Below are 17,296 nucleotides of genomic sequence, written 5' to 3'. Positions count from 1 at the left end.
GTTAGAAATGACAAACAGCAAAGTAAAATATCTATTATTTTTGTTATTCGGGTCATAAATTCTGCTATTAAGTTTGTTATTTCACTTGAACTTTTGCGAACATCTTGGTATGGTTCATGTACTTTTGTGCATTAATAGTATCCTCTGTTTCCTGAGATATTGATTAATTTTTAGTTTTCCTGTTATGTTTACTTGGAGATATATAGGTTGTTTGGTTTTTGTTTGTTTTGTTTTTATATATCCTGAAAGAAATTTTGCCTTTGTTATGTAATATTTTACTTGCAATTTATCTACTTGTATTGAAAGTTTTTCATTTTTTGTTCCTCCTGAAACTTTGGTGATTTCAATCTTTTTTTTTTTTTTAAATCATCAATCACCATCCATGACTTTGTAATGATGGTTGCTTTAAATGATGAACCTAACAAGTATCTCAGCCTCTATGACTGGGGAATTCACTTTTTACCTGCCTCAGTTTATGCTCTGAGTAGCAACTGGAGGACAGAATTGGCTTTACCTGGACACAAATCCCATTACATTCAGGACTAGTGGAGTTGGGCACACTAGTATTCTATCTCAGTTTCTTCTTTTCTTTAATTCTCTGGCTAGTTCTTCATTTTGTGGGTCACATCAATATTCTTTTGATAATACCATGTTACTGCAGGACATGGACAAAGTTATAGATTAACCAAACAAGAATGGGAGGAACATAGTGTGTTCTCTATGTGCTAAATTTGTATTCATGAAATATCACAAGATTTAAAGACAGTCCTCTCTCCACCTCAACTTATTTGTTCCATTTACTGCTGCAAATTCAGGGAAGGATATGGACAAGATTCAAGCAGTTACATGTAATATAGGATGGATTACTAGGCCTAGAGTCAGGAAGACCTAAATTCAAATTCAGGCTCATATATTGATTAGGTAAATAACAACTTTGCCTCAATTCCTTATATGTAAAATGAGCTGGAGAAGGAAATGGCAAAATTCTTCAGTATCTTTGCCAAGAAAACCCCAAATGGGATCATAAAGAGTTGAACACGATTAGATAAACTATTGAACAATAACAGACAAAATTCTTACAATCTCTCCCTAGTATTGCAGTGTTTAAATTGAGTTATTAAAAGCATAGACAGTCAAAGCAATAATAACAAAAAATCTACAGATCAATTTTTTCAACTGTTCATTATTTGGTTTATGGAATAAATAAATTCTATTCAATTTCAACAGTCTCGAGTTATTTTCTTAACTAATGATCAATAGATGTTCTATAGATGTTAACTTTCTAAAGTGACATTCGAATTGTTTTATTTTCACCTTTATTGGTTAAGCAATGTGCATTAAAATGCATTTTTATTTGGAGACATTGGACTTGAAAAATAAAGCTCAAGGAATATATAGAGTATTCCAGAAGGTCAAGTGCATTACTTTCACTGAATTTCAATCAAGTACTTCTTAGTAATTTAACTGAAATATGTTTATTCTATTTTGAAAGCCTAATGTGCTCTCTTCAATGTTGGTAATTAACAAAATGTAAAAATTTCATTTATAGTTCAGTTGCATAATGAATTATGAACTGCCTTTAATTTTAAAAAATCATTATCATTTACTACTAGAGGATTCTAACTTTTTGAGCACAATTTTGTTCATAATGACAGGAACCAACGCTGTAATTTTGTTATTATTGGGAAATTCTAGATAAAAAATATTCTTTATCACCAATTCAGGTCAGCACCTTTTCTGTAGCTTAATAGTCTTTGGGAATTGCATTGAGTACTAAGTCTTTAAAAAACTTGCCCAGGGTTATTCACCAGTATGTGTCCTGGGTTTAGCCCAGGTTTTGCTGGTTTTAAAACCAGCTTTGTATTTACTATGCCACATTGGTTCTATATGGTCATAAATTCATTCTAATTAGCATGAGCAATGTATTTCCATAAGTGGGGAAAAAAAAGGAAAGTAGCATATGAAGACAATATGACCTTGAAAGGATTCTTTTACCTGGAGAATCTTCTCTCTTTGACCACCAAAATAAATAAAAAATAAAAAATTGCCTATGGGTGTCAAAACTTGAATAATTCATACTAGAATGTCCATTTATTTGGCTATACTGATAGTTTAAAGTTTGATTTTCTTCCCAGTAATCAGGAATATCACTAAACATTGAGAAAGAATTTCCTTATTTGGCAATCCAAGGCAGGACTAATTTTTTTTTTTTTCCCTGAAGCAATTGGGGTTAAGTGACTTGCCCAGGGTCACATAGCTAGGGAGTGTTAAGTGTTTGAGATCACATTTGAACTCAGGTCCTCCTGACTTCAGGGTTGGTTCTCCATCCACTGCACTACCTAGCTTCCCCCAGGACTAATGTTTCTTTATAGAATCAAATGGGAGGAATGTTTTCATTTCATTGGCTAAGAAACAGTTGTGTCTTTGTCATATTTTCTCACATTGTCAATGAACATATTTACAGGGGCAGAAATGTAAGCTCATTTAATCAAAAATTGAATCTATTGCTTCTCTTTAAAAATTTAAGACTAAGATGGAAGCCATCAAATTAATTGACAAAAATATTTTCCCATTGTTCAATATTATCTAGTTCTCTTTTCTATGTGTTTCTGCCAAATAATTTTATAACAATTTTCTTCTAGTTGTTCCCAAATGTATTAATTAAGTACATAGGTCTGTAGTTTAAAGTATATTTGACAGCATGAGGGGATCCCAACAGCCTACAATATTCTGATGTATGCTATTTCTTATTTTCTATATCTCCTGGAATTTGAACAGAATAAATAAGAATTGGGCAGAATAAATACTATGGATATGTACATACATCTTTATGATTGATATACTTAAATTCAGTGTCTGGTACAATACTTTGAATGTAGTAATTGAAAAGCAGCTAATTGCTAGTAGGTCTGCATTAACAACTTTTAGAAAGCAGGCTGTAAATTGCAGGTATCAACCTAACTAACTAAAGAATAGATAGTATGGGTCAGGTCACCAGGACATGGCATTGTGCATGTGGGAAGCTGTGCAGCACTCCAAGAAGCCTGAGGAAAGAGTACAATATACATCTGGGGCTAGATTTGGCCAACCAAAAGTCAGGTGAGGCAGAGACCTTGACTGATAATCCATGAATTGCGTGGTGTGAGAGAATGCTAGCTTGCTTTGAAATCCAACCTCTCAAGAAACTTAAGCAGAGGAAATAGACTTAGAAGTGAGTAATAAATAAAATAAAAGGGGAGGGAGAGAGACTAAAAAAAAAAAAAAATTAGAGGAAGAAGAAATCTCAGACCTTGAACCAAAAAAAAAAAAGGAAAAATGGTAATGTTGAAAAGAAATATGACCTCTAAATCTAGTAAATTAATTCAGGCATCTATGAATAAATACTCAAAAATGAAGGAAAATGAGACAGAAAAAGGGAAATAAGACAGAGAACCTAGGAGAATCTGAGAACAGGGAACCACAACCACTATTCCTGAGTAGGTTAAAGGAAAATTGGAAATCATAAGATCAGAATTTAAGTACATTAAATTTTGTATAACAAAATTAGGGGATATTAGGGGGAAAAAAAGAGAACAATAAATTAAGAATGCAAGTATTCAGATGTGAAAGACAATCTAGAAGAAAAGCAAAAAACAAAAACATTAAAAGGAAATATGCTCTTTATGCAAGTAAAACATATGGATCTTGAAGACTGAGTACATAAAGGTAACTTACAGGTCATTGTTATTTGTCCTTTGTTCGCAAAGAGAATCATGACATTAGGGAGATAATACTATGACATACAAGTGAATTGGATTTAAGTGAGGGAAGGCTGTGCCTACCTCACTTTCCTCTCCAGAGTCATTTAGGTCCATAAATCTCCCAGAAGAATATGATAGAACAAAACAAATAATCAAAAAACCCAAAACCTAACACCAAAATGAAAGCAATAATAGAAAATAACTGTCAGAAACTTCTGAACATAGAAAATGAAATTGCAATTAAAAAAATATCACCTTCAAAAATAACAAAAAAAGACAAAACAAAACAAAATAAAACAAACAAAAACAAGATTGGAGAGTCTAAGACTTTTTTCCTCCCTCTAGTGGTTAAATTCTATAATTCAAAATAAGTTCTACAAGCCATCGGGAGAAAGACTTTCAAATACAAAGGAAAGGACATTTGATTAAAACCAGAGTAGTCCCATCCATTGGGGAGGGGGGGAGGGGGAATGTGTTCTAAATATGTAAAATGTAATATGTAATAATGTGTTCTAAAGAACATTGACACTGGAGATGCAGCACAGGGTGACTTTTCCCACATATCTGAGCCTAACTATATAGAACAAAGGATGTATGTTCAGTATTAAAGAACATGCTTAATAATAAAGTTGAGTTAGAGATATTTTTAGAAAAAAAAAAAGAACTGAAGAGATTATTTAAATTTAAAACACCTCAAATAACAGAAAGGCCAGAGGAATGACAATAGCAACAGTGTAACAATTGAAAGAAATTTCTTTCAAAATGTACATAAGGAGAGAAGAATGAAGATAGACTTTTGGAAAAAAAAAAAAAACTGTAAAGATGTAAAAGGGTATTATGGGCAGAATCTGAAACACTATATCTAGAGGTGAATGGTTTTTTTTTGTTTTTTTTTTGTTTTTTTTTTTTGGAACTACTTTACAACCTGGAAGGGAATGAGAAAAAGGAGCAGAGAAATAGAGAAAATTTAATAACATATGTTTGGATCAACTCAAGGACTAGCAATGAGGGGAAGGTAACTTCTGTGTTTGAATCATTTAACAATCCATAGCTGAGCAGGGGAGGAGAATGGGGTGAAAGATTGAAAGGGTTAACACAAAAAAACTTTATTTGGGCATAGGGGGATTTTTTTTGTGATGGATTTTTTTGAAAGGAGCCCCTGAAAGATGAAAAGAAATGAGGAATTTACACTGGATGAGGCTTGAGTGTATTAGTCTGTGAAAAGTCTGCTTGTTCTGTAAATTTCCTCATCTGTAAAATGAGCTAGAGAAGGAAATGGCAAACCATTCAAGTATCTTTGCCACAAATGGGGTCAAAACGAGTTAGATGCAACTGAACAACTTTTTTATTTTGAAATGCAGAAATACTTTCTTCATTGCTTTTTAAAAAATTCTATTTTAGTTTACAAAATATGGAGATAGCCAACACTAAAAGCAAACACCCAAAAGTCTAATGTGACAAATTATTGGCTTATTTATTGATGTAATTAATAGCACAAATGAAGTTAAGCTGCTAAATAATTTTATTTAAATGACATCTCTTCATCTCAAAAAAGTTGTGACTTCTAAGAGCAATGGGCATTATGACAAACAAGAGATCCTGGACCCAAAGAGGAGATTTCCAGGCAAATCTAGGGGGAAAAAATCAACAAAATTATGGGGTGGGAGACCAAAGGGAGGTGCTAATGATGAATTATGGAGATTACTTTCTCCATACATGACCAACAAATGGTAGGGTAGAGAGAAAATTCTTCTTCTATAGGGCAACCATATGATGGGGTACAGGGCACCAGAAGTGTTCTTAAAATATGTTGGGAGTTCAGGCTCTGCCTGTACAGATTACTAAATATTGGGCCATATGGGTAGAAAAGCACTGAACCCTCCAGAAATATATTGGTGTTTCAGCCTTTCTCCATACAGTCCATCAAATGTTGGGGAGAAGGGGTTTGGATCCCAAAAATATATTGGGGTCTCAGACCAGGAAGGTATCTCCAAAAAATTTTGTAGGGTTAGACCTCCAAATAAAGAAACAAAGATTTTATTATTATGCAATTGACTAGCAGGCTATGTTTCAAAAAGGAGTTTTAGTAATTATCAAGGGAAAGAAAGGAGCTAAATTCACTACTGAACTCACAATTAACTAGGGGGAAGACACTGTAAGATAAGCAAAGTTAACTTGTTGTCTTAAGGCAGGTGGTTCCTAATGAACAAAGAATTAAGGGATTAAAATCTTGACTGGTGGGCTAACCCTACAAAGGAATTAAAGTTCAAATAGAAGTTGTGGGGAGGGGAGAAGGATTGAAGTACAGGTAGATTCTTTTATAGGAGAGAAATAACCTAAGGGGTTGATATCATAATTTGGCTTTTTGATTGGATACAGTTAAGTGTAGAATTTGTCAGTGCAAAGAATTGAACAAGGAATTCAACTAGGAGTTACTGAAATAAAGGCCTAGCTATAGTTAGGATAATAAAAGGTCTAATCAAAATCACAAGTTTCACTTATAAAGAAAAAATTGTAACAGTGCTCTGCTTATCTCAGAGAGTGTCGAGGCTTTCAAATTGTTTATAATACTTCAGGCTTCTTCTATCAAGCTCAAGTAGCTACCAAAAGTCTTATCATTATCATGGGGTGGTCTTTTCTGATATTTGGCAATAATTGACCATGTTCTGAGAATGAAGCTCAATGAATATAGGGAATCCTGGAGGTAAGCCTTAAAATTCATGTTTTATATGACAGGACAGAGAGAAAAGTAAAAAGGACTAGAAGCTAGAGACTAAAATGGATATCTTGTAAGTTCCAATTATATGAAAAATACAGAGAAAAGAGAGAGATTAGATGATTATAGAGTTTATGAGTCAGTGTAAACAGAAAGAGAAGATGGATAGTGATAAAAGTAAAAAAAAAAAAAAAGTTTTCAAAAGGGGAGCAAAAAATGAAATTTAAAGACCCCATTAATAAATAGGACTTGGATAGTTTGGTGTCCTAGGGTATAAAGTACTAGACCTAGTATCAGAAAGGCTAGAAATATTGAAATTCAAATCCAGCCTCTGACACCTCCTAGCTACAAATCACTTAACCCTGTTTGTTTCAGTTTCTCATCTGTAAAATAAACTGGAGTTGGAAAAGGCAAATATTTCCAAGAAAATTCCAACACTGAAAGTCATTCACAATTGAAAACAACAACTATTAAAAGGGGAAGAGAGGAAAAGGGATATAGCTGACTAAATGAAAGAAGAACAAAAGGAATATTTGTTTGTATATATAATGTGTGTGTGCTTATGTGTGTGTGTAACCAAATAAAATCTAATAACACCCTAAAGGGAAGGAAGTACTGAAGGAGAAGAAGGGATCAGGAGTGAGAGAGAAAAAAATCAGTTAACAATTTTGTTTTTTGTTGTTTAAAAAAAGAAATCATCAAATGTTTTCATGGTCTATATGTCTCATAAGGGAATGAAACTAAATTGATTCTTTTTTTTTTTTTTTGAGCAAGGCATATATGTTTCTATTCACATGTCTAAAAATCCTTTTAAAATGTGCTTATTTGATATAACATCTTGGACTACTAGAAGCAAGTTCTATAAATATTAAGTACTAGATCTGAAGTCAGGAAAACCTGGGATCCAATCTTATATCTGATACTATTTTCATGACCAATAAGCCTTGATTTTTTCTAATACATAGAATGAGGCAGAATATGTGCAAAACATATGTGCAAATAAAGTTCTTTTAAGACTTAAATAAAATAATCTGAATAGAGTGCTTTGTCAAATTAAAAATGTTATATGTGGTAGTTGGTATTAATGTGGACAATCCCATGCAGCTATTTGGAGATAAGCAGATAATGTTGGCCATGAGGCAAAGAGCCAAAATTATAAATAGTGGCAAGGACTGCTAGATTTCACTACGGAAGCCTGTCAAATTTTAATTTGCCATCAATTGGGAAAAAAAAAATCAAATCAAGAAGCATTAAGGGTCTATATGTGGCTATCACTATGCTAGGTAATGAGGATACAAAAATAAATAACATTGTTAAAATTCCTTCCCCTAAGGAACTTAGCGCTAGTTTTCATTAAGATGTTCTCTACATCAGCACACTATTGTTAGCAGTCCACTATCTTTGAATAAAACAGGAAAAGGATGTTTTCTGCATCTCCCTGATGTCAGAGGTGTGTATATATAAGCATCCCATTTCACAATGATACACAGTTCTATTTCCATTACTCATTGTTTTGGGTTTGTTTTTTGCCTCTGTTCTACAATGTCTTTCTACCGGACATCTTCTGCCTATCCACTTATTCACTTGTATGCTACACTTCTGTCAGGAATACAATGAAAGTCTGTCGACTGAAGGAAAGGATGTTTGATTCCTCCCTTTGGGCCACAACTGTTTCCTTGAATGCTTCAAGGGAGCTCCTAGAGTAAGAGCTAAACTTTGATACGTTCAAGTGTAGTAAAGCATATTGATTAGAGTAGGGGTATTCATGTTGAGATCTCAGAATTCTATTTCTGACTCTCTTATTCTTTTGAAATACTTCCTTTATTCAGGCTTTCCCACTGTCCATTAGACTTATTTCATTCAGTAGCAATACTGTATTAGGCACTGGAGAATAAGTCATGATTGATGTGGAATAACAAAGAAGTAAGTTATAAATCTTGCCTACAAATATTTTTTGGTCTAGATAGGGAGACAAAACTGACATAAATGGACAAGAAAATATGTATATTTTAAAAGAAATTAAAGCAAGGATATCCTAACATGCTACTACTCCTATAAATGTATATTTCTATTTGTTAACTATTAAAAGCATTTGATTTGGTAGAGAAAAAAAAAGGGTTTTAAAGATTCCCTCTAACACCATATTTCTGGCACATATGAACTGATCATAAAGATTATTTGATAGATTGAACAAAATATATATCTTTCTTCTATAATTATGTCAAACAAGTCACAAAGCATGGAAATATATGCTGTTCATTGTTATAGATAAGAGTTTGGCAGAGTATATAACATAGACTCCTTGTACATCAAAGTCATTTACTAGGGGTTTGTGAACTTGTTTTATTTGGGTTTTTAATATATTTTGATAACCATGTTTCAATATATTTAGTGTAATTTCTGTAATCTTTGTAATCTTTTATTCTATATAATTTGAAACATTATTCTGAAATATCATAGGTTCGTCAGACCTACAAATGGGTCCATTTCACAAACACACAAACACACACACACACAGAGAGAGAGAGAGAGAGAGAGAGAGAGAGAATTAAAATGCTATTTTACCAAATACAGTCCTCCAGAAGTTTCTATTTGGAGATGGCATTGTATTAATTAATTCCAAGAATATTGCAATGCCTTAAATGAGATTTATAATTGTTCAAACAAGTTTGGTTTAATTTTTAACATTAGAAAAATATATCATATGGATAATGTCTGTTTTACAGAATTAGACATGTAGTCCAGAAAAAATGATCCATCCATCTATCTATCTATTTATTTACATACACATATATAACTAGGGAAGATAATGCAAATAGACAATGAACTGAGCTTAGAATTAACTAGAAAAAGTTAATTGTTTTGGGTAATGATATTGCTTTGAGTGACCTTACATGTCTCATATTATTGATGTCTATATATTTATAGTAATAACATACTTATGCTAATCAAAGCAAACTTATTTCTGAGAAATCAAAACTGATTGTAACTCAAATGGCTAAGAAGAGAAACATGAAGAGAAAAAACAGACTTTTAACAACTTAGTTTGCTGAACAACATTAAAGATGTCATTAAATAAAGTCAGCTAAAAAGTATTTATTAAGTACTTATTGTGTTTCAGGCACTGTTTTAAGTGCTAGGGATGCAAAGAAAGGCAAAAACAATAAACTGCCCTCAAAAAGCTTATATTATATTTGGGGAGACATATATAAACAACTATGAATATACAAAATATATTCATGATAAAGGAGGAGTGATCTCAAAGAAAAGGCATGAGGTTTGGGAGAAGGAGGAGAGAAGAGATGTAGAAATAGCTTTTGCAAAAGGTGTAAGAATTTGAGGTAGGAAGAAGATGGTGAAATGAAGATAGATTTTCACCTGAATTCTCCCCCAAATCCCTCCAAATTCTTTTAAATAATGACTCTAAACAAATTTTAGAATGGCAGAAAGATGAAGTGGAACAATTTTCCAGTTGAAGATGACTTGAAAAGATCAGCATCTGGGGTTTTTTGCATTGGGGTGGGTCTGGAGAGAAGTTTCAGCACAGGGCACACCAACACATGTCCAGGCCTCACGAACCAGGAATAGGTGGTGGGATCACTGAAACTTTGCAGTGTTTGCCAAATGAGACCTTTAAGTGCCAAGGACAACTCTGCAGTAAAGTTTGGTGCTGGAGGATGTTAGGGGAGTTCCAACTTAGGATCTAGTTTTGGGAGCCACTGAATGAATAGATGCAATAGCAGGATTGTGATGGTCGGAGAAGTGACTATGGCAGCAACAGCGACCATGACAGTGACTGCTACCAGGCAGTGTCAGCAGGCCATGGAACATATTAGCACACAGGTAGAGAGAAATTTCAGGGCCCTTTCTGCTGACAGTATGGCAGGAATCTGTTGTTTTGCTCACATTTAGATCTGGATTGCAGTGCTAGTTCACAGTACCAATCCCTAGAGATATTTCTAAAAACAGCTGCACAAAATCTCTGCCACTAGAGATATTGAACTCTCCACTCTCAAAACAAAACCCTAATTTAACAAAAAGATTTAAAAGCCAAGTAGTAAGCTGGGAAAATGAGTGAACAAAAGAAAAAGATTCTGACTATAAAAACTTAATATGGTGACAAGGAAGATCAAAATACACTCTCAGGAGATTACAAATTCAAAACTCCTATATCCAAAAACTCTAAAAAAAAAATAATAATAATAATTGATCTTAGGACATGGAAGTGCTCAAAAGAAATTTTGAAAATCAAGTAAGAGAGGTAGAGGAAACTTTGGGTAGAAAAATTATAGTGATGCAAAAAGCTAATGAGGAGAAAAATGCCTTAAAAAGCAAAATCAGTCAAGTGGGGAAGGAGGTACAAAAGCTCATTGAGGAAAATAATACTTTAAAACCAAAATTAAGCAAATAGAAGCTACTAACTTTATAAGAAATGAAGATACAATAAATTCCCAAAGAATGAAAAAATAAAACAAAATGTGAAATATCTCTAGTCATGATAAACAAAAAAGAGCCTGGGCATCATCTTTCAAGAAATTATCAAGAAAAATTATCCTGATACTTTACACCAGAGGGCAAAATAGAAATTTAAAGAATCTCTACAATTACTTCCTGAAAGAGAATCCAAGACAAAAAAGTCCCAGGAATATTATAGCCAAATTTCAGAACTCCTAGTTTAAAGAGAAAATATTGCAAACACCTAGAAAAAAACAATTTAAGTATGGTGGAGCCACAGTCAAGATAACATAAGATTTAGCCGCTTCTACATTAAGGACTAGAGGATTTGGAATATGATATTCTGGAGAGCAGAAGAGCTAAGATTACAACCAAGAACCATTTACCCAGCAAAACTAAGTATTATCTTTCAAGACAAAAGGTGGACATTCAAGAAAAAAAGAGGATTTTTAAGTATTTGTGATGAAAAGATCAGAGCTAAATAGAAATTTTGATTTTCAAATACAGGACTCAGGAGAAGTTTAAAGAAGTAATCAGGAAAGAGAAATCATAAGGGACTTAACAAGGTTTATCTGTTTGCATTACTACATGAGAAGATGATACTTATAAGAACTTTCTCATACAAGAACTTATGGTAGTTAGAAAAAATATATGTGTTGACTATGAAGGGATAATATCTTTAAAAAAGTAAAATTTAGGGGTGAGAGAGCAACATACTAAGAGAAAAAGGGAGACAAGGAATGGTATAAATTATTTCCTATGAAAGAGGCAAGAAAAAGCTTTTTCACTGACAGAGAACAAGGGGAATGGAGAGGGAGGGAGTGAACTTATTCTCCCAAGAATTGGCTGTCTTTTCTGTCTCCTGAAGAGAGACAGAAAAGGAGTACAAACTACTCTCTTTATGGTTAAATCTAACTACTCTCTTTATAGTTAAGTCATGATAGTATACAGCACAAATATTTTGTTTGGATACGTCTGTAAAGATAGTTGGTCCTTTAAGAGGAAACTTAGAAACCTTTTCTTCAAAAATCAATTGCCAATTATGTAATACTCTGGTTATCTTTAATGGAGACCCATGTGCAAAATTTGGAGCCATGGCCAATAAAATTTGCTACTCTGCGATGGTCTCACAGCATACGTTAATTTGTGCATTAGTATAAAATGTGTATATTTTGTCAGGTCTTATCCTAGATAATTGTACTACTCGCTTAATAGCCTTAATAAAATTCTAGCCATAAGCACGGCGTAAGGAGTAAGGCTTTGTTCTGGCTGTGCTGGGAGGTTCATCCCCTCTATCACACTGTCTCCTTGATGAAGGACTGCTGTGGGTGCCTCTTTCGTAGCAAAAACTGATAGTTCCAATGTTTTTTTTTAGTTACTCTTTCAACCACATTGGATAAAGCCAGTTCAATTCTCTCAAAGCCTCTTGTGCTTCTTTTGTAAGCTGGCATGATGAATTTAAAGCAGTGTCTCCCCTTAAAATGTCATATAGAGGTTGCAATTGATTGATAGTTAAGCACTGGATGCATCCATTGGATATATCCTATTAATTTTTGGAAATCATTTAAGGTGTTTAACTTTTCTGTTCTTAAAGAAAGTTTTTGTACTGTAAGTGCCTTAGGATATACTTCATATCCTAAATATTGAAAATACCTTTGATTTTTTTCTGTAGTGATATGAAGTTTGTAGCTTCTTAGTGTTTCTATGGTCTTTTGTAGACATGCTTCTAACATTTGTTCTTCAGGTACACACCCCAAAATATCATCCATATAATGTAACAACATTATTTTTGGAAATGCTTTTCTTACTGGAGTAAGAGCAGTAGCAACATACATTTGGCACATAGTAGGGCTATTTTTCATTCCCTGTGGCAAAACTGTCCATTCATATCTTTTATAAGGCTCAGCTAAATTAACACTGGGCACTGAAAAGGCAAATCTTTTCATATCCTCCTTATCTAGAGGGATAGAACAGAAACAATCCTTGATGTCTATAATGCAAAGAGGCTATTCTCTAGGCAACTGAGTAGGAGATGGAAGTCCAGGATGAAGAGTTCCCATAGTTTCCATCTGTTCATTTACCTTTCTTAAATCAGTCAACATCCTCCATTTTCCAGATTTCTTTTTTATAATAAATACTGGGGAATTCCAAGGACTTAGAGAAGGTTGTAAGTGTCCTTGGTCAAGTTGCTCTTGCACTATATCTACTAAGGCCTGAATTTTATCTCTTGTTAAGGGCCATTGTTCTACCCACCCTGGTGTATCAGTTTTCCACTGAATAGGAACTGGTGAGAGTGCTGGCAGGCCTTCAACAGCAGCCCTGCCTAAAAAGCTGAAATACTTAATTGTAATCCTATCTGCTGTAAAATGTCTCTTCCCCACAGATTAATGGGGATTTTTTCAACCACAAAAGGAGTAAAAACTCCTGTTTCATTTTCAAACGTCCATTCATAGGGGCAGCACTAACTTCTGCTGCTATTGATCCTCCTACACCAGACATGTAGGTGTCTGCCTTAATCTTTGGCCAGTGACTGGGCCAGCTGGAACCTCTAATGACAGTATGATCTGCACCTATGTCTACCAATCCTTTTAATGGTATTCCATTCACATAAATAGTGAGCAGAGGTCAGTCATCTGTTACAGCTGCAGCCCAAAATATTCTTGTTCTCTGCTGCTTGAAGTCAGAATCTGGGCAACTATCATCAGATTGTCTATTAGGGGTATGTAACAGTAAGCCTGATGCTACTACTTCTCCTGATTGATAAATCACAGGTTGTCTATCTGTGTTAGTGACTGGGATATTAGCTACACATTCTCCAGTTTCCTACCTCAGTGTGTGGATGGCCACTGTTTTGTAAGCACTCTCAGGAGGTGAAATGGTCAAGCCTATGTGCCTGGAGGCAAGGGATCACCATGGCAAGGTGATTTTCACCTCTCCAGGGGATCTCAGTAGTCTCTACTGCACGCAACTCTATTTTTCCTAATTGCAATCCCCTTTTCCCCTCTGATTGCCTTTTGGCTGATTGATTGTGTAATCTCTTTCTTCTATCCAATTGCCTTTTGGCTGATTGATCATGTCTTACTATTGAATTTCTAAAGACTCTCTGAGTGTAACCTCGGCTGCCATCCTGCTCCACCTGGGGCCCTGAAGCTGGGCCCCATCTCTCATTTCCCTGAGTCAATCTACATTCAGAGGCCCAATGAAAGCCTCAGTTGCATTTTGGACATGGGGTTTGGGGTTTTCTCTCACCCTGTCTTCTCATTCTATCTCGGTATTTACAATGAGCTCTCAAATGTCCAACTTTTCCACACTGAAAACATCGATGAGTTTCTCTAGAAGTCCCTTGGCTTTCCATAATCTTGACAATGCTCTCTAAACATTTTCCTTGAACAGAAACAGAAGGCTGTTTTCTAAACATCTGTCCCATCTTAGCTGAAATTCTACTTTAACTCTTTTAACAAAATTTCTTTGTTGTACTCAGCCTAATTTCTGGGTTGAGGAAACTTTTCCACTGGATTCAGGATCAGAGGTTTTTCCATTGAGATCAGAGTTCTATCAGCCCCACGTTGGGTGACAAAATGTGGTGTTCTTCTTTTTTTGTATAATATAATGGTTCTCTGTGAGAGCAGGTTTCTTGGGGAGGTTTTCTGGAAGCAGTCTTAGTTTCAATTCAGAGTAATTATCACTCCAAATGCAGCCAGCTGATAAAATCCAAACATTTATTTTCTCCTTTCTAAGTCTTATCTCTTTCCTTGGGCCCAGTTAGCTTTCTCAGAGGCCTATCTTTCAGTGGAGAAGGAAGGAGAAGAGCCTGCCACCACGGTGGTGTGAGATGGGATGAATGGATCTAGTTCCGCCTCTGAGAGTGGGTTTCTTCTGAAACTGACGCTGACTGATTCACTCCTTTTATGCTCAGTGTAAAAGGTTGACTCCTCCTCCGAGAGTGGATTATGGGTTTCTGACTTGTGAATCTCATACTGAATAATGACTTGTGAATCTCCCAAAAGTGTGAACTCCAATGAGTATTTAAATATATTAGTGAGCTAGAGGATTTGCTAAGTACCATGCTAAATTAGGCAACTGACATCACTTTGTAAGGATTCTAACATAAAGAAAAAATAAAATACATGCTCAATATGAATATAGAAATCTATCTTACTCTGCAGGAAAGTAGGAGAGGAAAGGGATACAAGAAGCAGCAAAGGTGAGAAAAGAGAGGGCATACTGGGGGAAAGGGTGGTCAGAAGCAAAACATTTTTGATAAAGGTCAAGGTGAAAGGACAGAGACATTAAAATAAATAGAGGAGGCACGCAATTAGCAATGGTAACTGGGAAAAGACTTTTGCAGTAAGTTTCTCTGATGAAGGCCTCATTTCTCAAATATATAAGGAACTGAGTCAAACTTATTTTAAAAAAAATTCCTCATTGATAAGTGATTAAAAGATATGAACTATACTTAAAGGGTTATAATATTATGCATATCCTTTGATCTAACAAATACTACTACTAGGTATAAATCCCAAAAGATATTTTTTAAAAGGAAAAGAACCTATATATAAATATTTATACAAGCTGGCTTCTCAGGGTAAAGAATTGGATAGAGGGGATGGCTATCAATTGGATTCGGTTGAACCATAACCAAGTATGGGATTATGAACAAATATTATTGTTCTATAAGAAATGATGAGCAGAGTGGTATCAAAGAAACCTGGAAATTCTTCTATGAATTCAAGCAAAATATATAGTAATAATCAATAAAAAGCAATGACCGGCTCTGAGTGAATACTATTCTCATCAATACAATGATGTAATTCACTTAAGGACTTATGAAAAAAAAATACTATCCATACCCAGAAAAAGAACTGATTGTCTGAATAAGATTGAAACATGCTTTTTTAAAACTTTTTTTTTTGAGGGGTTTTTTTTGAGAGGTGAGGGGGTAGAAGGGAGAAGATCTGTTTTCTTTTACAACGTGACTTTTATGGAAATGTTTTACACAACATCACATAAGTCTTTCCAATAGATAAAGAAAAGCAGGGGGAAGAATTAGGAATTCAAAATTTTAAAAACAAATTAAAAATTGTTTATATGCAAAGGGAAAATTTTTTTTAATATTTTAAAATGTGTGAAAATTGAGTTGAGTTGTAAAAGAAGGCAGCAGAACTAGAAGGGAGAAACAAAGAGAGAAACTATTCCTAGAATGGCAATCACTGAAAAGGCAATGAATGAGGACATCATATGTAAGAAACAAACTAGGACAATATCACTGATTTACAAAGTAAATGGAGAGAAATAGAGGGCAAGAAGACAGAAAAGGTAGAAAGAAGCAGGATTGTAATGGGCTGTAAAATTCAAATAGAGGATTTTATATTTCATCCTGAAGTTAATAGGGAACTATTAGAATTTGCTGAACAGGGAAGTTGACCTGTGTTAGAAACATTGATTTGACCACTTAAGTGGAAGATGGTATAGATATAGAGAAAGAAGAAAAGGCGGGTTGGTTATGTAATAACAGAGCAATAATAAATGGAATTTATATCCAGTTTGAAGCAATATGTGTGTTTTTGCTTTTATATGATTTATACTATCAAATTGTATTATTAGTTTAGAAATCTGTTTTAATAGATTTATATATTTATATATTTGTGTTCATAGAAATTTCAAAAACTACCTACAGAAAGCAGCAATGAGTTTTATATACATCTTTTTTTTATCAATTACAGACAATAATTAATAATTAGTCAACATTGATAATTTAGCAAATGAATAAAAATGAAAAGAGAAAAATAACATCCATGGTATATTACAAAAATAAATTAATTCAGTGAAGAAATTTGTCTGCTTTAAGCTTTATACCTTTAAAGTTTAAAAAGCAGAGTGGATTTTTGAAAAAAGAAACAGGGTTCCAAATTGCAGTTCTTTTACTTATACAACCTTGGTGATCGAAGACAAGTCCATTAACCTCTCTGGCCCATAGTTTCCTCTTCTGCAAATCTTATTCCATAAATATAGAATTTTTTGACCTTCATTTTGATTTGCTATACTATGGAAAATGTGTAGTTACCTAAGGAACATTTGAGTGCTAAAGTTAATTTTCTCCTATATAACAGATGCTCAGCCAATAAGTGTTAACTTTCTAAACAGCTTCTTTGATTACTCTTTTCATTGGCAAGTCCACAAGCCATAAAATGTCTTTGGGTTCAGGAGTCATTAAATTTCTAATTACAGCCAACTATTGATTATTCAGACTAATGGAGGAAAGTGAAAGCCTAGATTACTTTAAACCATAGAAAATCTTGAAAATATGCAAATTATTCACCCAAGTATGTAAATGAGGCAATTCTTTTGTTGAAATAGTTTCTCCTAGTAAATAACTCCCTGATTC

The 17,296-nt window shown here is 34.0% G+C and overlaps 1 long non-coding RNA gene across 1 annotated transcript in view; it reads right to left on the bottom strand.

Moving 5' to 3' along the window:
- Positions 1–17,296, bottom strand: part of LOC127553342 (uncharacterized) — a 59,280-nt gene that overhangs the window by 7,440 nt on the left and 34,544 nt on the right. The window contains exon 2 of the long non-coding RNA XR_007951727.1: positions 515–655. This is a non-coding gene — a long non-coding RNA (uncharacterized LOC127553342). The remainder of the gene's footprint in view (positions 1–514; positions 656–17,296) is intronic.

This window comes from Antechinus flavipes, chromosome 3 (genome assembly GCF_016432865.1).
Source record: "Antechinus flavipes isolate AdamAnt ecotype Samford, QLD, Australia chromosome 3, AdamAnt_v2, whole genome shotgun sequence".
NCBI classification, from domain to species: Eukaryota; Metazoa; Chordata; class Mammalia; order Dasyuromorphia; family Dasyuridae; genus Antechinus; species Antechinus flavipes.
The sequence above is the reverse complement of the archived record's forward strand: the minus strand, read 5'-3'. Positions and strand labels throughout refer to the sequence as shown.